Raw genomic sequence first — 24,566 nt, forward strand, 5'->3', positions numbered from 1 at the left:
AGTAGTACTTCAACTTATTCACGTTATTCTAATGGACAAATATCCATTTTAGTATCAGTTTGAGTGTCCTTTGCTGAGTAACTGTTATGCTTTATATAATCTCACATTGCCAGACTCACATTCACCCTGCTTACCATGAGTCTCACATTCACCCTGCTTACCACTGTACCTGAGTACTTTCTGAGCAACACAAAGGGGAAGGCTGGATCGAGGCTTTGCTTTTACATATAGAGCTCGCCAGCTTGTAGTCCTAAAAAACTGAAATTAGTTTGCATTTTCTACCTCCAGTTAGTTGGAAATTCATTGGGACAGATAGGGGTTTTGGGATATATGCCAAAAATAAGGTCTGAGGTTAATACAGGCTTAGGATATCTTAGACATTTTGTTCTATGAGATAATACAGTATCAGTCAATTAACATGACTTTTATGAATAATGAAGCCTTTATGAGCTTGTTTTGATTACATAAATGCTTAAAAGTTCACAAAAAGTTATGTTAGCTGATGAAGATTATCTCATAGAACAAAACGTTTAATATCTCCTAAGCCTGTGTTTACCACAGACCTTATTTACCACAGACCTTTATCCAACCCCCCCCCCACCACCAAAACCCATAAATGTTTTGGCCAACGTGCCATGACGGAGTGAGCCTATGTTAGTGCTCAAAAAAGACGACATTACTATTGCTCTCTGTTCAGCTGCCTAACAATCAGTTTATTAATACTTTCCAAAAAATATGCTAATTACCAAAAATAAGAGGCAAAAACATTTTTTAAAGACCTTGTATTTTGAAGACAAGTAGTGCTTACAAAGGTTTTCTATTTTCAGTAAAGACATTGACAGTCCGGTTCAGATTGACATATATACAGTTGGTACAAAATCTACCCCTGACCGACCACACAGTCCCAAACCTCCAAGTGACACTAATTTATTTTTTTAAATGTAAAAGGTGAAGCTGGTCACATGCACAACCGTCATCTTCCCCATACGGATTTGCCACCTTCTCAAAGGAGACTGTTAAAAAAACACACGCACACAGACCGAAGTACATTGTTCTTCCCTCGGCTCCATCTTAACCAATGGGCAGACAGACAGACGGAGTCTGGGGTTCCGTCTTTAGTATTCTGCCTCCAGGCAGCTCCCACAGTGGGGAGACAGCCTCTGGGATTCACTGCCACACACCCAAACATCACCATCCGTCCACCCCTCCTATCGATGAAGGCCAGGGGCGTGCTGGAGGAATCGAGGACACCCTGCAGACAAAGGACCGGGCTCTGGAAGAATGGCTTAAGTGCTCCGGCAGTTTTCTAACCGCTGCCGACGCAGCAACCGAAAATTCTAGGCTCAGCAGTATTTCTTCATAGAAGTATCTCCCCTTCGTATTCATGGCCTATGGAACCTACAGAAGGAAAGGAAGGGGGAAGAGTGAGGGGGAGGAAGAGTCATGAGCTCAGAAGGTGCCTTTGTAATCTCTCCACTTATGATTACAGCTATTCATCAATCTTGTGAGGCTATTTTTAGCACGGCTATGTGTACCGGGAGAGTGGGGCTGCTGTCTCCCTAGATCATTGGTACAAATCGACTGGAGGACATTCGTTTACCGCACACACTTAATTTGGATACAGACAGCATTTGTAATTTCTCTTGCCAATATCAGGCCGCGGGGAAGGTAAGCACGGACTCCCCTCCTCCCCTTTTACGCATCTATCTTTAGCGCTGTGGACCTTTTCTAGACATGTAAGAGGAGCTAAAATTAGAGTCAGCCGCAGCCAAGAATAGAAGCAAGCACAGAACACACACTGACCTCGTAAGGTGCTTGCTCGAGGCATGCACCTCCATCTCAGTGCTTTTGAACTCGTTCAGCTCTTTTCGGATAGCCGCCTGCAGAGGAAGAAAACGAGCGTTAGACTAGAGAGCATCCTTAAGCAGAGGCTTACCACGCACCCATCGACCCTCGCATGCATCGACCCACAGTCTGCAAAACTCAGCACGGAGAGCGTAGTAAACAAAAGAAAGATGACAACGACAAGGTCTTAGCCACAATCTGAGATATGGAGTGAGAAAAAAAGCTGAAGCTAGCTAGAAAACAGTGAGACATTCTTGCTTTATGGAGGAGGCAGCCAGGGCAATAAATAGGACATGTAACCTACATCACAAAAGGCTCAAAAAAGGGTATGTGCCAGTCACTTTGCCATTTGAGTGGGGAATCATTAATTTTGTGTGGAATGTGAAATATGGGAGATGCAGTCGAAGGATCCTTATTTTTGACAGTGTTGACATTCTCACACACACACACACACCTTGTCAGCTGCCGAAAGCCTGGTCCAGGGCTTGTCTGCTCTCCTGTCATAATCTTGAGCTTTGGCTACCTCGACATAATCGCTGAAGCGGATGAGAATCTTCCGGTCCCGTAGTTCGTCGACTGTGGGCCGCTGATTGAGCTGAAATACAGAATGGTCTGAAATCCCTGTATTCATCTGTGGTTTTGGCATCATAATGCTGCTCTCATAAAAGTAACGATTTTGCCATACAAGATTTCTTATTATGGTCTTATCCAGAGCACTTCCCAAAACAAAGATGCAACTAGTGTATAGCATGAAATAAAGTATAGAAACAGAACAAGTACTTCAGTCAGGAGTAATGGGATGTCTGCATAGTGTATTATTACATTGACAATAAAAACAATAAATTCATAATAATACATAGTAACTAAGTAGTGTTATAAAAAAAGTGTAACATACCTTTCTGTTGAGCCGCTGTTTGATTTCCCTCCTCTCCTCTTGTTCGGTCTGGTCATTTCTCTCTTTAAACCAATGAGAATAATACAATTAGTGATAGGCCTAAGACAACGACCCTGATAAGAACACTTGAGGTATCAACTGATTTTCATCAGTTTCCCCCCTAATCCACATGTCAGTGATGTCACTGTTTGACCTTAAACCTTATCTATGGTTGAATGATTATGAAATCAATACCAGTGTACCACTATGTTTGACTGTAGACACCGCTTCAGATATTACAAATCAAGTCTAATCTATGGGGATATATATGTATATTTGAACATTTTAAACATAATTCTTGGTCTAAGTGTAAATCTTGTTTCACTCTGGGTCAGATCCAAATTCACATAGAATCTCGAAATTAAAACGCTTATGTAAGAGAAACACAACGCTGTAGCCTGCCCAAAATAATATGTGCTGTTGGTCAATTTTCTGAACGAATTTCTCAACACAAAGTCATGTTACATTATGTATGTTGGAAAACAATGTGTGCTCATCCTTTCCCTCTCCTGAATTTTGCACGAGTGAATGTGTGTATCATAATACACGTATGTATTGTCTACCTTGGTAGATTCATTTAGGACCTGCGCATGAATTTCACATTACTTAATGAAAAGAAACATAAAAAGTGCAGAAATGTAAATAAAAATGCAGTTTTACAACTCACGTTTTAGAATATTCCGGCTTTCCAACTCCTCAACGTTCGGCCTCTGGCTGAGTCTCCTGCGAAGAAATACCAGAACCACGTTCTGAACCATTTTCGATTCAAGCTAGGTCAACATCAAATAAGTATACTTTTAAACCAAGTTCGCCTATCATTCTCCTCAATGTAGTCGTTCTATTGGGGAACACCTTGTTTTTCCATCTCGCGTCTAAACATCGACTATGATGCTTTACTAGAGGCACCCCCCACATCTGGAATACCCACAGACGCGCGATTTTTTTGTATTTCACGTTTTACCGCTGTTGAAACCGCTGGCTGTCTTATCTTATTGTCTCAAATCTTGTAATATCAGAGAGACGAAGAACAAACACTAGGTCTACTATCGTCTGCTGTTGCATGTGCAGCTGCTCGCTTCACTCTCATCCATTGCAGTCTACTCCACACACACAGGCAGCACCCTTCTTGAACTGAGTCGTGATGCGCTACTCGGGCGAACCTCCCCCCTTTCCCGACTGAATGTATAATTTGCTGTCGGGAGGAGGTGCATACGAGATTCCCACTCAAGTTATCCACGATCACTCAGACAACATTTCTCAGTTTCACAAAATTGCTTCTATTGTTCAAATACTATTGTTTCGAATTGTAAAATAGGTTACAATTAACCTTTATTTAGTATCTTGACTCACCCATCAAAATGTATGTATATGGGTAGCTAGCTACAACACATCTATAGGCCTATCTCAATCTGATTATAAAACTGTATATACTTTTTTTCTTAAAATGTCATTAAAAATGATGGGATACTAATAAGATGGTCACCGGGTCATACAAATAAGCAATCAAAATAATGACTAATTCATGTTTGCTTAAACCTCACCATCAAAGCTTCAAACAGTCCACAAAAACCAAATGCCCATGACTTTGGAGTCACCTGTGCATGTGAGCATTTCAAAGACTTTGATATCAATAATAGATAGGGCTCAGCCCCCAGTGCATGTGGCAAACTCACCGCCCAAAAGATAAAGGTAACGAGACAGAGTGCACCACACAACCTCACAGCATGTCTCGCCCCCGACCAACTTCAAACCTCAATTCCAGAGCTCTGAGTGAGGACCAAAGTCAGGTCACACACCTTGAAGTCGCACGCGCTGAGCTCGCCACTGACGTGCCACAGCTGGGTATTGTGGCAGTAGTGCCCATTGCCCTCCCACACTGCTGCTCTTTCCCTCTGAAGAGGTGATCAAGGTGCTGGAGCCCTAACAGTTATAGGCAACGTATATACATACCAAATGCATACAATGAAATGCAAAATACAGAATAATCATGCTCGTATTCAAGACAATGTATTTAATAGTACGACTATTACGGCAAGACGACTAGACGTAAACAATGTTATTACATTTAGTCATCATTGTACTGTTTTTCTTAGGGTTTGATCATAAGAGATGGATGATGACATTGAACAGCATCAAAAATACAATGGCTTCAATTGTAAAATGGTATAGAATCAGCTTGATCTCCTCTGTCTAATAGGCTTGGACCTTTTTAAAATATTTGCAGTGGTATTGTTAACAAGCGAAAGGCCACATACACCCACATACTCAGGCTGACTGGCTCTCATTCAGGCAAATGAGAAATAAGTGCACTTAGGCTATCCGGAAGGCCAAAGTTAGTTACTTTAAGGAGCAGTTCTCTCTCTGTGTGTCTAAACCCAAGAAGTTCTGGAAAACGGTTAAAGACCTGGAGAATAAACCCCCCTCCTCACAGCTGGGGGGAGATCAAGCTGATCCTAACTGTTATAGGCCTATTTATATTTTGCCCTGTTTATCAAAAGTGTTGGAAAAACTTGTCAATAATCAACTGGCTGGCTTTCTTGATGTCTAAAGTATTCCCTCTGGTATGCAATCTGGTTTCCGCTCAGGTTATGGATGTGTCACTGCAACCTTAAAGTTCCTCAATGATGTCCCCATTGCCCTTGATTCTAAGCAATGTCAATCAATCAAATGTATTCATAAGCTCTTCTTACATCAGCTGATGTCACATAGTGCTGTACAGAAACTTAGCATAAAACCACAAACAGCAAGCAATGCAGATGTACAAGCACGGTGGCTAGGAAAAACTCCCTAGAAAGGCCAGAACCTAGGAAGAAACCTAGAGAGGAACCAGGCTATGAGGGGTGGCCAGTCTTCTTCTGGCTGTGCCGGGTGGACATTATAACAGAACATGGCCAAGATGTTCAAATGTTCATAGATGACCAGTAAGGTCAGATAATAATAATCACAGTGGTTGTAGAGGGTGCAACAGGTCAGCACCTCTGTGCTGCTATTTTTATTGACTTGGCCAAAGCTTCTGATACGGTAGACCATTCCATTCTTGTGAGTATTGGTGTCTCTGAGGGGTCTTTGGCCTGGTTTGCTAACTACCTCTCTCAAAGAGTGCAGTGTATAAAGTCAGAACATCTGCTGTCTCAGCCACTACCTGTCAACAAGGGAGTACCCCAAGGCTCGATCCTAGGCCCCACGCTCTTCTCAATTTACATCAACAACATAGCTCAGGCAGTAGGAAGTTCTCTCATCCATTTATATGGAGATAATACAGTCTTATACTCAGCTGGCCCCTACCCGGATTTTGTGTTATACAATCTACAACAAAGCTTTCTTAATGTCGAACAAGCTTTCTCTACCCTTAACCTTGTTCGGAACACCTCCAAAACAAAGGTCATGTGGATTGGTAAGAAGAATGTCCCTCTCCCCACCGGTGTGATTACTACCTCTGAGAGTTTAGAGCTTGAGGTAGTCACCTCATACAAGTACTTGGAAGTATGGCTAGATGGTACACTGCCCTTCTCTCAGCACATATCAAAGCTGCAGGCTAAGGTTAAATCTAGACTTGGTTTCCTCTATCGTAATTGCTCCTCTTTCATCACAGCTGCTAAACTAACCCTGATTCAGATGACCATCCTACCCGTGCTGGATTACGGAGACATAATTTATAGATCGGCAGGTAAGGGTGCTCTCGAGCGGCTAGATGTTCTTTACCATTTGGCCATCAGATTTTCCACCAATGCTCCTTATAGGGCACATCACTGCACTCTAAACTCCTCTGTAAACTGGTCATCTCTGTATACCCGTCGCAAGACCCACTGGTTGATGCTTATTTATAAAACCCTCTTAGGCCTCACTCCCCCCTATCTGAGATATCTACTGCAGCCCTCATCCTCCACATACAACACCCGTTCTGCCAGTCACATTCTGTTAAAGGTCCCCAAAGCACACACATCCCTGGGTCGCTCCTCTTTTCAGTTCGCTGCAGCTAGCGACTGGAACGAGCTGCAACAAACACTCAAACTGGATAGTTTTATCTCAATCTCTTCATTCAAAGACTCAATCATGGACACTCTTACTGACAGTTGTGTCTGCTTTGCGTGATGTATTGTTGTCTCTACCTTCTTGCCCTTTGTGCTGTTGTCTGTGCCCAATAATGTTTGTGCCATGTTTTGTGCTGCTACCATGTTGTGTTGCTACCATGCTGTGTTGTCATGTGTTGCTGCCTTGCTATGTTGTTGACTTAGGTCTCGCTTTATGTAGTGTTGAGTTGTCTCTCTTGTTGTGATGTGTGGTTTGTCCTATATTTTTTATATATTTTTTTATCCCAGCCCCCGTCCCTGCAGGAGGCCTTTTGGTAGGCCGTCATTGTAAATAAGAACTTGTTCTTAACTGACTTGCCTATTTAAATAAAGGTTAAATACATTTTTTAAATGTAAATAAAAAATTGCTGAGAACAGAGACTTATAATTTCAACAGCCTAACCTTGCCATTTTGTTTGATAAACTGAGGGGTGGAGCTGGGGAACCACTCAAATACATAGGAGTCCATGAGATCAACATGACAGTTGTTAACATATTTTGAAACTATACATTGTTGACTGAAATGACAACAAAAACAAGAAACAGAGTTGAGAGTTTGGCTTATGATATTTTAGACAGTTGTGCTAAGTTCGGACATTTATACATTTTATAAGAATCAATGTCAATACAGACTTGCTACTAGCAATACTGTTGAATAATTCATTAACTTATTCGTCTGATCAATTAATTTTCCAAGGGACATTAATACTAGGCCATGTTATTTGAGTATTTCCAGAGATGCACAAATATTTTTCAATTTAACATCTAATATTTATTGGTTCTGCATGATTTTATGTAAAGTTTTGTCAGCCTAATACACAATCTTGTGTCAGATATGCTCAATTCAAATCAAACTTGTTTTGTCCAATAAGACATTTATTTGTGAACATGGCTGTATAATAGTGTGTCCTCCACAACACTAGCCACCAACTACAGTGAGCTCCAAAAGTATTGGGACAGTGACACATTTTTGTTTTTTGGGGCTTTTTTACTTTTTTACTTTCAACTGTGACTTGAACCATGATTACAGATCATCCTGAATGAATCATGAATAACGATGAGTGAGAAAGTTACAGACGCACAGATATCATACTCCCCCGAACAATGCTAACCTCCCCTGTTATTGTAATGGTGAGAGGTTAGCATGTCTTGGGTGTATGATATTTGTGCGTCTGTAACTTTCTCACTCATCGTTATTCACGATTCATTCAGGATTATCCGTAATCATGGGAGCATCCACATTAATCTAGAAGTGTTTAGACACATATTCTATTCTTATTTAAAATAAAAATTACTCCAAGATGACACTACATTATTTGCAATGAATTTCTATTGGGCACAAAATAATCTGAAACACAACCAAAACAAACAGCAAATGCATCCAACAAATGTGTAGAGTCACAAGCTTGATGTAATCATTGTGTGCTATGAATATGGGACCAAATACTTAATTTTTTCTACTTTAATACACATAAGTGAATTTGTCCCAATACTTTTAGTCCCCACATTTTAGGGTACCATGTGCAAAAAGTATGGAATTTCTAAACGGTTCACCCAATATCGATGAAAATACACTAAGATTAAAGCTGGCAGTCTGCACTTTAACCCCATAGTCATTGTATGATTTCAAATCCAAAGTGCTGGAGTACAGAGCCAAAAAAACAACACAATTGTCACTGTCCCAATACTTTTGTAGCTCACGGTGTATCCTACATCTGTCACTCCAGTGCAAGTGTGTGAGAAAGGCATTCCAACAGATTTGGTGGCATAACATTTTCAACAAATGAAATGGAGTCACTCTCAAAGCCCCAATGGACGCTATATCACCATGACATTGACCTGGCCGCTGGGTGGCTTAGCGACATTTTCTCGTGGAAATATTTAAGACAATGGATTCTTCCCAGGGAACCCTTACTACAGTGTAGGCCTAATAATAGCTATGTGTATGTGCAGTACATTGGCTATTCTTGGCAAGAAAGTTATATCTTAATTTAGGGTATTTGGAAACGGAAAGTCTAGAGACTAAGGGCTCATTAGATGTTTTGATGTTTCCTACCCTATACATTTCATTTTGACTGTCTAAGATACAGTACAGTTCAGAACATCTGCTTTTCTTGAACATACTGTAGAACATGGGATGATAATGCAGTGTACTGCAGGTGTATAGGTACCCACTGTCCTGAAATGGCTATTCAGCAAACAATGTGCCTTTTAAAGGCATTTTTCCCAAACACTCGCAGAAACATGGTGAACGCATATCGGCTCAAAAGTAAATTACCTTAAAAAGTCTGTTATAGTGTAATGCTTTATAACACCCCTTGGATTGAATCCCTGCCTATTCCCAGCTAGCACATTTGGTTCCTTGGAAGTTCTTGGAACGTAGATTTTTGGTTACCATTGGTTCTGGGAACGAAGCAATATGTTTCCTGACCGGTAAAACCGAAGGTTTTTTAAACATTCTGAGAACAGAAGTGAATTTTGTCTGTTCCGGGAACATAACATTTCAGTTTGCAAGGAGGTTTTACTATGGTTCCCTGAAAGTTTTCCTGGGAGGTTTAATTTACATTCCGAGAACATGTTTCAATAAGACTTAACACTGCTAGCTTAGTTTGGGTTAACTGTTTTGAACTCCAAGCACAGATAGGACACATGGAAATTAATTTGCTTAGGCATTAATCATGCAAAGACATTTTTTTTATATAGTGGCACGGCATCAGTGAGATTTGAACTTATGATCTTCTGTTTTTTAGCCATGGAATTAGTCCACTGCGCCACCATGATGGAGCTAGTTTGCTGTGTTTTTTAAACTCATACAAAGTTGTTCATTTTAGGCTATTCAAACAGACCCCATTTCAAAGGAAACAAGCACTCATTAAGATCAGGTGTGGCCAATTAGTAGGCGGTGGCCAACACACCTGAACACACTTAACAAGATAGAGGACAGAGAGCGTTTTGTTGATGCTGGGAACAGAATTATTATGTTTTTAATGACATTCTTAGAATGTTCTCTGAACGTTACTACAGTTTTCTTGTGGTTTTTATGGAACATTTTCTTAATGTTCTCGGGAACAGTTTGAGAACATGACTTTAAATAGAACCACGAGGAAACTTTTAGGAAACGTTATGCTGAAGTACTGAAATTTCCACAGAAGAACGTTTTTTCTTAATGTTCTTGGAACAATGTGAGATTCTGATTTTAAATAGAACCATGAGGACACCTGTGGGAAAAGTTATGCTGAAGTACTAAAATTTCCACAGAAGAACAGTTGTTTCTTAACGTTCTCTGGACTTTTTGTGGAAAGTTGTGGGAAGGTTGTATTCAAAATAACCATAGGACAACGACGCACCACCAAGCTCTAAGAAACATGGTTCTCAGAATGTTATGTGCTAGATGGGTATTTCTCAATACTAGTATAAATATGTAAAGCATTGCTTGTGACTGGAGAGAAAAGGATAGACAACCTTGAGTGGGTGGTTGCAATAGGCATTAGCTTCCTTTTCTCCTTCAGCCACAAATTGGCAGCCAAACTGCAGCGAGCAGTCACAATAAACCAGCTCTCCACAAAACACACCTCTTGCTGGCCCGGAGTCTGGTCGAGCGGGTAATGCTCTCGCCTCCGAAACCATACACTTCCCCTGTAGTGGGGATCCCGGTTCTATTGAGGCATGAACTCTACACATTTCTGCTGCCATTACTCTGTCTCCCTTCTTCTGCTCCTATCCTGTCATAAAAAAAATAATAATGAGTTCGGAATTCCGCTCTCCTTTAAAATGGAAAAACCCCATCTCCTGCATTCTGGCCTACTGTAACTGTATTGCCCTCCCCCCACCATTTCTCCTCACATAACTCCTCAATAACACACATTTGAGGAGGAGTGGGGAGGCGGAGAGATAGGAGTGCACCGGGATGTATTATTCAATAGTCTCCAAGCTAAGAATAGCACCGGCGAAGCGCCACCGCAGCAGAAGCAGGCAGAGAGCAGAGTGCTATAGATGGAAAGGTCATCTCACTCTGTGACAACGGACAGGCAAGGTGTCATTATCCCAGTGATAAGCTAGGACAGCATCTTTTTTCAGCTTTTTTTTCTGTCTTGTGGTTTCTCCCCGACGTGGAAAGAGGCTCAGAAAAAGACGATTCAATCTAAGCTAGCAGTCATCTTGGGAGATCTGAGCCCGGAGTTATAGACTATTTGGTCATTCATTAAGAGTACCCTTGGGAAATAGACTTTACTCCTTCATTAAGCTTCCCTCTTCTCCACCATCTTGAGGGCTAAATATAGTTGGGCTTTCCCCTCTCTGAAAAAGCGCAGTGTAACCAAAATATGGAGCATGCACGGCAAACGGGCACCTATACAGTGCATTCGAAAAGTATTTAGTCTCCTTCCCTTATTCCTCATTTTTTAACGTTACAGCCTTATTCTAAAATTGATTAAATATTTTTTGCCCCTCATCAATATACACACAATACCCCATAATGACAAAGCAAAAACAGGTTTTTAAGAAATGTTTTCAAATGTATAAAAATAAAGAAATACCTTATTTAGATAACTATTCAGACCCTTTGCTATGAGACTCGAAATTGAGCTCAGGTGCATCCTGTTTCCATTGATCATCCTTGAGATGTTTCTACAACTTGATTTGAGTCCACCTGTGGTAAATGCAATTGATTGGACATGAGTTGGAAAGGCACACATCTGTCTATATAAGGTCCACAGTTGACAGTGTATGTCAGAGCAAAAACCAAGCCATGACGTTGAAGCAATTGTCCGTAAAGCTCAGAGACAGGATTGTGTCAAGGCACAGACCTGGGGAAGGCCTCCATCATTCTTAAATGGAAGAAGTTCGGAAGAAGAGTTCCTCTGTGGAGATGGGAGAACATTCCAGAAGGACAACCATCTCTGCAGCACTCTACCAATCAGGCCTTTATGGTAGAGTGGCCAGACAGAAGCCACTCAGTAAAAGGCACATGAAAGCCCACTTGGAGTTTGCCAAAAGGCACCTAAAGGACTATCAGACAATGAGAAACAAGATTGTCTGGTCTGATGAAACCACGACTGTACTCTTTAGCCTGAATGCCAACCATCACGTCTGTAAGAAACCTGACACTATCCCTACGGTGAAGCGGTGGCAGCATCATGCTGTGGGGGTGTTTTTCAGCGGCAGAGACTGGGAGACTAGTCAGGATCAAGGGAAAGATGAACAGAGCAAAGTACAGAGAAATCCTTTAAGAAAACCTGCTCAGGACCTCAGACTGTGGCAAGGGTTCACATTCCAACAGGACAATGACCGTAAGCACACAGCCAAGACAATGCAGGAGTGGCTTCGGGACAAGTCTCTGAATGTCCTTGAGCGGCCCATCCAGAGCCCGGACTTGAACCTGATTGAACATGTCTGGAGAGACCAGAAAATAGCTGTGCAGCGATGCTCCCCATCCAACCTGACAGAGCTTGAGAGGATCTGCAGAGAAGATAGGGAGAAACTCCCCAAATACAGGTGTGCCAAGCTTGTAGTGTCATACCCAATAAGACTCGATGCTATAATCTCTTCCAAAGGTGCTTCAACAAAGTACTGAGTAAAGGGTCTGAATACTTACGCAAATATAATATTTCAGTTATAATATTTCACTTTGAGGACCCTGTGGTCCGAGCGGGAACTAAGAATAGCCTGATGTTGATCGTTTCCATGGGAGTCTGACTGTTAAATCTTGTTCTTGAAGATGAGTAGCACCCAACTGTGAGTTATTACATGGCTGGTTACGTAACATGATGGTGTACCCCTAGCTTCACAAAATGGTGATGAGAAACACAGCAGTTATAGTTCTTAAATTCCTTCACATTCTGCCCTCGTAGCAAACTGTTGTGTTTTTCCGCAAATAAGAAACCATACAGTACGAGAACATTCTAAATGCTTTTGTTTAGAGAAGTGTGATGTATCCACATCCATAGTGTCCCGCTGGCCTGTACATAGCTAAGACTGTTACTGGAAGTTCGAATTCTAATAACTTCCTGTGAGGGAATGTCTTGTGTGTGGTTGGCACATACAGTAAACCTAAACAGTACACAAACACAAACAAGGCAATAGAAAACAGGAAATTCAGGATTCCTGATTTTATTTCAGTTATTTAAGAAAAACCTGTTTTTGCTTTGTCATTATGGGGTATTCTTGTGTGTAGGTTGATGAGGGTAAAAAACAATTGAATCAATTTTAGTAAAAGGCTGTAACGTGACAAAATGTGGAAAAAGTTCAAGGGGTCTGAATATTTTCCGTATGCACTGTACACACTAATGGCACCACGTAAAGAAGGAATAAGCAGCTCATGACCTCAACAAAATGTCTACACTGGTGTGGGAATCGGAACGTTTACTAATTTACAGTGGACCTTTTCATATGTGGTCTCTATTTTGTCTGGAGGTAACCGTGGCTAGAAAATGGGAGCACAAATTACAATATAGTAGGATAATCCCAAACCGATCCCTACACCTGCCCCTTCCCCTTACCTTTCAATGTTTGCTGATTTCAGTAGTCTGGATAGGTAGGAGCAATGTAGTGTTGGAGCTTTCACCACATTGCTTCCACCCTGCAAAACTCACAGGGAGCCACTGAGGAAGATGTAGGAAACTAATTGGGACCGGCTGCTTGAGTTGTGCCCTATGCTCCTTTGAGTTATCTTCCACAGTGATCTCTCAGGACTCTAAGTCTTGGTCCTGGAGGCCCACTGTGTATACAGGTTTTAGTTTCAACCAAACAATCACATCATAACCAGGCTTAATTCAACGGTCAAAACTAAGACATTTAGGGGGAGAAATGTTAGATGTATAGCGGTCCCCTGAATTGTGTTCAGCAGTTCATCTCAATGGGCCTAATTCAGTACACATTGCCTACAGGACACACAGTTGTTCTCCAAGACCAGGATTTGGTGACAGTTCTTTTCAAGACAGAATTTCGCAGAAGCAAATGGCAGTGCACGTGACCATTGAGCAGTGAGCAAAATAACTATAATATTTCATATAGACAGGAAAGCATATTATTCGACGGAAGTTCCAAATACAACTTGCAATTGCATTGTGTGCATCGAATACATCCATTTAAATGAAATAATTATAATGCTTTATGGTAGTTTTTGCGCAGATCTGTGGTCTTTTGTGTGACTAGCCTACAATGGTGCACTCAACGTGACCTTCTACCCAGACAGCTCCACATCTCACTCCCATGCTAGAGGAACCCCCTGTCTTCACAGAGCACACTGCCTGGGGCTCTTACGCAAGCCGGAGTCATGCTGCTTTGCTCTGGCCTTTTAGATAAGGTGTTTGTTTGCAGCCGGTAGTGAGTTGTTTTTGTTGTCCAGTGACAATATTACACTTTGAGGACCCTGTGGTCCGAGCGGGAACTAAGAATAGCCTGATGTTGATCGTTTCCATGGGAGTCTGACTGTTAAATCTTGTTCTTGAAGATGAGTAGCACTCAACTGTGAGTTATTACATGGCTGGTTACGTAACATGATGGTGTACCCCTAGCTTCACAAAATGGTGATGAGAAACAACAGCAGTTATAGTTCTTAAATTCCTTCACATTCTGCCCTCGTAGCAAACTGTTGTGTTTTTCCGCAAATAAGAAACCATACAGTACGAGAACATTCTAAATGCTTTTGTTTAGAGAAGTGTGATGTATCCACATCCATAGTGTCCCACTGGCCTGTACATAGCTAAGACTGTTACTGGAAGTTCGAATTCTAATAACTTCCTGTGAGGGAATGTCTTGTGTGTGGTTGGCACATACAGTAAACCTAAACAGTACACAAACACAAACAAGGCAATAGAAAACAGGAAATTCAGGATTCCTGATTTTTTATCTTTAACTCTCCAGTAACATTCTTGAAATCAAAGAGTTTTTGCTCTTGAAAAGGAATCTGGGTATTTTACCACCATAGTGAACCACATTCTAATTGTATAACTCAGGTCCACAAATGAACCACATTTCAAGTTTGCAGGATCTTACTCCAATTGGTGATGAAATCTCTCTTCCTCAACTAGGGATTGGTTTGGTCAAGACCTTGATTAGTTCAATCAGCTGGTTTAGCACCTGGCCGCTGTAAAATGAATCCAACACAATAGAGCGACTGATCCAGGATCAGGATTGGCCGAGTCCAAGCATCAATTCCAGAGTATGTATGCCAGATTAACTGACGGACGCAAATCAAGTCAATGCAAGCCAAGGAGGTAATCCTCCTAGATCAGATTGTCTTTCTCACCTCCGCTCTAAACCCTCCACTGTTCAACATTACATAACCACTACCATTAAGTTTACAGTTTCATCCCTTCCTATCACTCATTGTTCACCGTTCAGACTCTCCTCTCATGGACATTCATAGGTGAAAAATCTGTCAATGTGCCCATGAGCAAGGCACTTAACCCTATTTGCTCCTGTAAGTTGCTCTGGAATTTACTGTATTTATATTGACATTCATATGCAATCAATATCAATGGTGTGGTCTTATGTCCTGAAAGAGCCTTCAGGTTAATGTCTTCCATCCAGACCTGGGTTCAAGAACTATTTTTAATAATTTTTCAAATACTTTATTTGTGATTACCAGTAGAATAGTTCCAGACCTGCAAACCCTACCCATATGGCAGGCATTTGAAAGATTTCAAATAGTATTTGAACCCAGGTCTGCTTACATACATTCTAGGGCCGCCCAACTCAACTGGCGGACTGTGGTCCAGACCCGGACCCAGAGAACCGGACAACATTGCATTTTGTTATATAAAAGTCAATCCAATGTTTCTAGACAGCTTTTTTTTTTTATCTACCGGACGCAGCGGGCCTCTTTAACTCAGCAACCTCTCTTTCTCACTCTCTCTCTCTTTCTCCCGAAGCAACGCCCGTCTCTACTAGTGCCCCGTCTAATCCAATCGAGTGGTTATATGCAAATACAAGAGGCTGCGTTTTACCCAATCACTTTAATCCAAATATCCTCTGCGGAACCTTGGGACAAGCAGGCAGAAATAAACAGAAAGATTTAACCGAGGTTCAACTGTAAATATCACAGATAGGAGCTTAGTTACCTTTATCTTTCTTAATATGGCTTGTTATTAAAAAAAAGTTGAATCTGAAAACTGTATATTCAAAGACGAGTGGACGGAACAGTATTCATTCTCCCCACAACTAGCACAAAACCAATGTGTCTGATATGCAGTGAGTCCGTAGCTCTCGTGAAAAGGGCCCATGTTAAACGCCATAATGGCACCAGGCATAATACATTCGATCAGACGTATCCCCTGAACACGGAGGTGAGAACAAACAAGATTAACCAACTCAAATCCCAATATGAGAAGTCCACTAAAGTCCTTGTCAATTCCCTTACAGCCCAACAATGTGCAATGGAGTGTTCACTGAGGATAGTTTGGGTTTTGGGAAAACGAAAAATAATTCAGATGCTGAGATGGTAAAAGAATGCGCATGTGTGAAGTTGCTGACACCTAGCTGACACCTACCTTCACTAGGGTAGGGGGCAGCATTGGGAATTTTGGATGAAAAGCGTGCCCAAATTAAACTGCCTGCTACTCAGCCATAAAAGCTAGAATATGCATATAATTAGTAGAGTTGGATAGAAAACACTCTGACAGTTTCTAAAACTGTTTGAATGATGTCTGTGAGTATAACAGAACTCATATGGCAGGCAAAAACCGGAGAAAAAATCCAACCAGGAAGTGGGAAATCTGAGGTTTGTAGTTTTTCAACTCTTGGCCTATCGAATACACAGTGTCTATGGGGTCATATTGCACTTCCTAAGGCTTCCACTAGATGTCAACAGTCTTTAGAACATTGTTTGATGCTTCTACTGTGAAGTGGGGGCGAATGAGAGGGGAATGAGTCAGAGGTCTGCCAGAGAGCCACGAGCTCAGTCTCGTGCGTTCACGTGAGAGCGAGCTCTGTTCCATTGCAATTGTACAGACAAAGGAATTCTCCGGTTGGAACATTTTTGAAGATTTATGTTAAAAACATCCTAAAGATTGATTCAATACTTCGTTTGACATGTTTCTACGGACTGTAATATAACTTTTTGGACTTTTCATCCGTACTTTCCGCTGGACTTGCACGCACGTCGTGAGTTTGAATTGTGTACTGAACGCGTGAACAACAAGGAGGTATTTGGACATAAATGATGGACATTATCGAACAAAACAAACATTTATTGTGGATCTGGGGTTCCTGGGAGTGCATTCTGATGAAGATCATCAAAGGTAAGTGAATATTTATAATGCTATTTCTGACTTCTGTTGACTCCAACATGGCGGATATCTGTTTGGCTTGATTTGTCGTCTGAGCGCCGTACTCAGATTATTGCATGGTTTGCTTTTTCCATTAAGTTCTTTTGAAATCTGACACAGCGGTTTCATTAAGGAGAAGTGGATCTAAAATTCCATGCATAACAGTTGTATCTTTTAGCAATGTTTATTATGAGTATTTCTGTAAATTGATGTGGATCTCTGCAAAATCACTGGATGTTTTGGAACTACTGAACATAACGCGCCAATGTAAACTCAGATTTTTGGATATAAATATGAACTTTGCCGAACAAAACATACATGTATTGTGTAACATGAAGTCCTATGAGTGTCATCTGATGAAGATCATCAAAGGTTAGTGATTAATTTTATATATATTTCTGCTTTTTGTGACTCCTCTCTTTGGCTGGAAAAATGACTGTGTTTTTCTGTGACTTGGCTCTGACCTAACATAATCGTTTGGTGTGCTTTCGTCGTAAAGCCTTTTTGAAATCGGACACTGTGGCTGGATTTACAACAAGTGTATCTTTAAAATGGTGTAAATGACTTGTATGTTTGAGGAATTTTAATTATGGGATTTCTGTTGTTTTGAATTTGGCGCCCTGCAGCTTCACTGGTTGTTGACGAGGTGGGACGCTACCGTCCCACATACCCTAGTGAGGTTTTAAGGTAAACAAAAATATGAACTCGGGGAAAAGATCAAACATATCCCACTGGCAGATTCCACAGCAATGAGGAGAACTGAAATATTAGCTGAAGATTTAACTTCACAAGTTGATGAGGCCATTCAGAATGCACCATGCATTTCATTAGCTGTGGATGAATAACACTGATAATGCCCAGCTTCTGGTGTTTATCAGATTTTAAAAATAAGGAATCCTGTGAGGAGCTGTTGGGCTTAACAAATCTGGAAGCACACACATGGGAGAGGATATCCATGAGGCCATCAAAGGGAAGTTGACACAAAGGGGGATAGATTTAAATTTGTTTTTATCTGTTTCACATTGCCAAAGCAAGTGAAACAGATAATAAACAAAAGTCAAATAAACAATAAAACATTTACAGTAAACATTACACTAACAAAAGTTCCAAAATAATAAAGACATTTCAAATGTCATATTATGTCTATATACAGTGTTGTAATAATGTGCTAAATAAAGTACAAAGGGAAAATAAATAAACATAAATAGAGATTGTATTTACAATGGTGTTTGTTCTTCACTGGTTGTCCTTTTCTTGTGGCAACAGGTCACAAATCTTGCTGCTGTGATGGCACACTGGTATTTCGCCCCAATAGATATGGGAGTTTATCTAAATTGGATTTGTTTTCAAATTCTCTGTGGGTCTGTGTAATCTGAGGGAAGTATGTGTCTCTAATATGGCCATACATTTGGCAGGAGGTTAGGAAGTGCAGCTCAATTTCCATAAAGGGCAATGGTTTCTATAACTGATTCAAGTATTTAGCCCGCCCGACTAGCATCACTACTCTGGACGGTTCTGACTTAGAATACGTGGACAACTACAAATACCTAGGTGTCTGGCTAGACTGTAAACTCTTCTCCCAGACTCATATCAAACATTTCCAATCCAAAATCAAATCTAGAATCGGCTTTCTATTTCGCAACAAAGCATCCTTCACTCACGCCGCCAAACTTACCCAAGTAAAGCTGACTATCCTACCGATCCTCGACTTTGGCGATGTCATCTACAAAATAGCTTCCAATACTCTACTCAGCTAATTGGATGTAGTCTATCACAGTGCCATCCATTTTGTTACCAAAGCGCCTTATACCACCCACCACTGCGACCTGTATGCTCTGGTCGGCTGGCCCTCACTACATATTCGTCGCCAGACCCACTGGCTCCAGGTCATCAATAAGTCTATGCTAGGTAAATCTCCACCTTATCTCAGCTCACTGGTCACGATAACAACACCCACCCGTAGCATGCGCTCCAGCAGGTATATCTCTCTGGTCATCCCCAAAGCCAACACCTCCTTTGGCCGCCTTTCCTTCCAGTTCTCTGCTGCCAGTGACTGGAACGAATTGCAAAAATCGCTGAAGCTGGAGACTTACATTTCCCTCACTAACTTTAAACATCAGCTATCTGAGCAGCTAACCGATCGCTGCAGCTGTACATAGTCCATCTGTAAACAGCCCACCCAATCTACCTACCTCATCCCCATATTGTTTTTATTTACTTTGCTGCTCTTTTGCACACCAGTATCACTACTTACACACCATCATCTGCTCATCTATCACTCTGGTGTTAATCTGCTAAATTGTAATTACTTTGCTACTATGGCCTATTTATTGCCTTACCTCCTCATGCCATTTGCACACACTGTATATAGACTTTATTTTTTTTCTATTGTGTTATTGACTGTACGCTTGTTTATTCCATGTGTAACTCTGTGTTGTTGTTTCTGTCACACTGCTTTGCTTTATCTTGGCCAGGTCGCAGTTGTAAATGAGAACTTGTTCTCAACTAGCTTACCTGTTTAAATAAAGGTGAAATAAAAAAATATATATATTTTTTTGCCAGATCCTAATTGGTATGTCGAATTTTATGTTCCTTTTGATGCCATAGAAGGCCCTTCTTGTCTTGTCTCAGATCGTTCACAGCTTTGTCGAAGTTACCTGTGGCGCTGATGTTTAGGCCAATGTATGTATAGTTTTTTGTGTGCTCTAGGGCAATGGTGTCTCGATGGAATTTGTATTCGTGGTCCTGGCAACTGGACCTTTTTTGGAACACCATTATTTTTGTCTTACTGAGATTTACTGTCAGGGCCCGGGTCTGACAGAATCTGTGCAGAAGATCTAAGTGCTGCTGTATCATGGAGGGCAGGTAGTTTGACCCCGGTGATGCGTTGGGCAGACCGCACCACCATCTGGAGAGCCCGGCGGTGCAGTTGCCGTACCAGGCGGTGATACAGCCCAACCGGATGCTCTCAATTGCACATCTGTAAAATTTTGTGAGGGTTTTAGGTGCCAAGCCAAATTTATTCAGCCTCCTGAGGTTGAAGAGGCGCCTTCTTCACCACACTGTCTGTGTGGGTGGACAATTTCAGTTTGTCCGTGATGTGTACGCCGAGGAACTTGAAGCTTTCCACGTTCTCCACTGCGGTCCCATCGATGTGGATAAGGGGGTGCTCCGTCTGCTGTTTCCTGAAGTCCACGATCAGCTCCTTTGTTTTGTTGACGTTGGGTGAGATGTTATTTTCCTGGTACCACACTCCCAGGGCTCTCACCTCCTCCCTGTAGGCTGTCTCGTCATTGTTCGTAATCCGGCCTACTACTGTTGTGTTGTCTGCAAACGTGATGATTGAGTTGGAGGCGTGTGTGGCCATGCAGTCATGGGTGAACAGGGAGTACAGGAGGGGGCTGAGCACGCATCCTTGTGGGGAGGATCAGCAAAGTGGAGGTGTTGTTTCCTACCTTCACCACCTGGGGGAGGCCCGTCAGGAAGTCCAGGACCCAGTTGCACAGGTCAGGGTTCAGACCCAGGGTTCAGACTCGAGCTTATTGATGAGCTTGGAGGGTACTATGGTGTTGAATGCTGAGCTATAGTCAATGAACAGCATTCTTACATAGGTATTCCTCTTGTCCAGATGGACAAGGGCAGTGTGCAGTGTGATGGCGATTGTATCGTCTGTGGATCTTTTGGGGCGATAACCAAATTGAAGTGGGTCTAGGGTGTCAGGTAAGGTAGAGTTGATATGATCCTTGACTAGTCTCTCAAAGCACTTCATGATGAAAGAAGTGAGTGCTACGGGGTGATAGTCAATTAGTTCAGTTACCTTTGCTTTCTTGGGTACAGGAACAATGGTGGACATCTTGAAGCATGTGGGGACAGTAGACTGGGATAGGGAGAGATTGAATATGTCCATAAACACTCCAGCCAGCTAGTTTGCGCATGCTCTGAGGAAGCAGCAAGGGATGCCGTCTGGGCCGGCAGCCTTGCGAGGGTTAACATGCTTAAATGTCTTACTCACATTGGCCATGGAGAAGGAAAGCGGGCCGCATCGGTGGCACTGTGTTATCCTCAAAGCAGGCAAAGAAGGTGTTTAGCTTGTCCGGGAGCAAGACGGTGTCCGTGACGTGGCTGGTTTTCCCTTTGTATACCGTGATTGTCTGTAGACCCTGTCACATAGGTCTCGTGTGTAAGCCATTGAATTGGACTACACTTTGTCTCTATACTGACGTTTTGCCTGTTTGATTGACTTACGGAGGGAATAACTACACTGTTTGTATTCAGCCATATTCCCAGTCACCTTGCCATGGTTAAATGCGATGGTTCACACTTTCAGTTTTGCGTGAATGCTACCATCTATCCACGGTTTCTGGTTAGGGTAGGTTTTAATAGTCATAGTAGGTACAACATCTCCTATACACTTCCTGATAAACTCAGTCACCGTATCAGCGTATGTTGTTCTCAGAGGCTACCTGGGACATATCCCATTCCGCGTGATCAAAACAATCTTGAAGCGTGGATTCCGATTGGTCAGACCAGCGTTGAATAGTCCATAGCACAGGTACTTCCTGTTTGAGTATCTGCCTATAGGAAGGGAGGAGCAAAATGGAGTCATGATCAGATTTGCTGAAGGGAGGGTGGGGGAGGGCCTTGTAGGCATCCCGGGAGTTGGAGTAGCAGTGGTCGAGTGTTTTAGCAGCGCAAATACTACAAACAATGTGTTGTTAGAACTTGGTAACGTTTTTCTCAAATTTGCTTTGTTAAAATCCCTAGCTACAATAAATGCAGCCTCAGGATATGTGGTTTCCAGTTTGCATACTGTCCAGTGAAGTTCTTTGAGGGGGAATATACACGGCTGTGACTATAACCGAAGAGAATTCTCTTGGGAGGTAATACGGTCGGCATTTGATTGTGAGGTATTCTATGTCAGGTGAACAAAAGGACTTGAGTTCCTGTATGTTATCACAATCACATCATGAGTAGTTAATCATGAAACATACACCCCCACCCATCTTCTTCCCAGAGAGATATTTATTCATGTCTGCGCGATGAACTGAGAACACAACTGGCTGTACGGACTCAGACAGTATATCCCGAGAGAGCCATGTTTCCATGAAACAGAGTATGTTACAATCTCTGATATCTCTCTGGAAGGAAATCCTCGCCCTGCGCTCGTCAACTTTATTATCCAGAGACTGAACATTAGCGAGTAATAGACTCGGAAGCGGTCGGTGTTGTGCGCACCTCCTGAGTCGGACTAAAAGTCCCCTCCGAGTACCTCTTTTCCGCCCGCAGTGTTTTGGAACAGCCTCTGGAATCAGTTAAATTGCCCTGGTGGGTACGAACAAAGAATCCGATTCGGGAAAGTCGTATTCTTGGTCGTAATGCTGGTAATGCTGGTGAATTATCTCCAGAGAGAACTTGTCCACTTCCCCAATCTTCTGGTGCAAACGCAGGGAGACAAAGCTGTTCCCAACCATGTTGATTTCTTCCAGAGGCTGATGGATAACTTCAAGGCTCGCTTTAATGATTTCACTTTTGGAAGAGAACTGCTTCTGCTCATCCAGAACACCTTTTTGGTCACGAATGTGACAAGGTTGTCAGAAGAAGCAAAACAGATCTTCAGATGGGTAGATGTTAAATCACTATAAATGGAGTGATGGACCCTGTCACTTTCTGGGAAAGATAGTGCCTGCAGCTGATGTCCATGTTCTCAAGAAACTGCCACTAAATCCTGACCATGTTTGGCTCCACATACAGCGGTTAATCAGCCGTCTCCACAATTAACTTCATTAAAAACAAGTACCGCACCAGGCTCACTAATGAACACCTGCACCAGTGTCTCAAAGTTGCTCTCACACCATTTGTGCCTAAGTTCAAAGCATTGGCAGGAGACAGAAAGTGTCATTTCTCTCATTAATGCAGGACAAGGCACAGAGTGACTTATACATGAATATTGTATGGCCCACAGTGACGTTCTGTGCATTAAGATTATTATTTTTGTTAAACTTATTTTTTTTTAACTTTGTTCTTCAGAAAACATGCACTTGATTTTATTTAAATGTTTTGTTCCTCAGCAATGTTGATGCAATTTTGCACATGTTTACATTTGAAAGAAATTGTAATTAATTCAAATTCTTAGTCTCATTTAATGTACATTTTATATAACAACATGTTTCCTAAGTCCTAGATGACTATGTTTGTTACTACGCTGTACCACAGTGCTGATAAAGGACAATATTCATCCGTACGTTTGCCATCTAGGGAATTTGTGAACACTGGACCTTCTCAATTAGTAGTACCCCTGTTCTAGGGTAGGAAAGATGTTGAAGAGGAAGAGGTGTCATTGAGGTCGGCCTACAGGATGTGATCTAGATGGGATTTTTCTCAATTGGCCTTTTCGCCATTCCTTGCTCCTTGCCTCCTTCCCAACCATATTGGAGAAGAAGATCAAGGTCCCTTTCCTTGGACCTTCTTCTCCAATGCCTTTTGAGAAAAAGGGGTGACGAGACGATGTGAGGTATTATGGAAAGATGAAGTGAGAAAGGAGTGGGTGAGGAGAGAAGATGACTACTTACTTGGCGAGTTTCATCTCGATCTGCTGGCGTATATCCTGACGCTCCTGTTCGGTCCGTGCCGGGAAAATATTCCGGTCTTCCAGCTCCTCCTTGCTGGGCCGATTCCGAAGCTTCACCGTCAACAGCTCCTTCCTTAGCCTGCAAGGTAGTGTACCTGCACACACACACACAAACGACGTCAGCGATCACTTCAAGATCACTCTCACAGGACAGAAACCTAACCTAAAATGTTCACATGCAACTTAAACCTTCTTGTAAATCACGTGGACATCTCAAGTTTAGGAGAGTCCATAATGCCCACCAAAAACAAAACAAGCTTTTTCAATTTGTCAGATTAAAACTGCTGTGTCTGCCATTTGTGTCTGTCTGTTTTCCCAAAAAAAGTTTAGCCCAGGAGTTATAAAGTAAAAGTCTAAAAGTCTATTTTTTAAAGTCTATTTCAACTACAGTTGAAGTACATTAGGTTGGAGTCATTAAAACTCGTTTTTCAACCACTCCACAAATTTCTTGTTAACAAACTATAGTTTTGGCAAGTCGGTTAGGACATCTACTTTGTGCATGACACAAGTAATTTTTCCAACAATTGTTTACAGACCGATTATTTCACTTATAATTCACTGTATCACAATTCCAGGGGGTCAGACGTTTGCATACACTAAGTTGACTGTGCCTTTAAACAGCTTGGGAAATTCCAGAAAATTATGTCATGGCTTTAGAAGCTTCTGATAGGCTAATTGACATAATTTGAGTCAATTTGAGGTGTACCTGTGGATGTATTTCAAGGCCTTCCTTCAGACTCAGTGCCTCTTTGCTTGACATCATAGGAAAATCAAAAGAAATCAGCCAATACCTCAGAAAAAGAATTGTAGACCTCCACAAG

General features: G+C 41.8%; 1 pseudogene; it reads right to left on the bottom strand.

Annotated features, from left to right (window-relative positions):
* Nucleotides 1-1,382: 1,382 nt before the first annotated feature.
* Nucleotides 1,383-24,566, bottom strand: part of LOC120060899 — a 61,523-nt pseudogene continuing 38,339 nt past the window's right edge.

This window comes from Salvelinus namaycush, chromosome 16, assembly GCF_016432855.1.
Source record: "Salvelinus namaycush isolate Seneca chromosome 16, SaNama_1.0, whole genome shotgun sequence".
In the NCBI taxonomy this organism is placed as follows: Eukaryota; Metazoa; Chordata; class Actinopteri; order Salmoniformes; family Salmonidae; genus Salvelinus; species Salvelinus namaycush.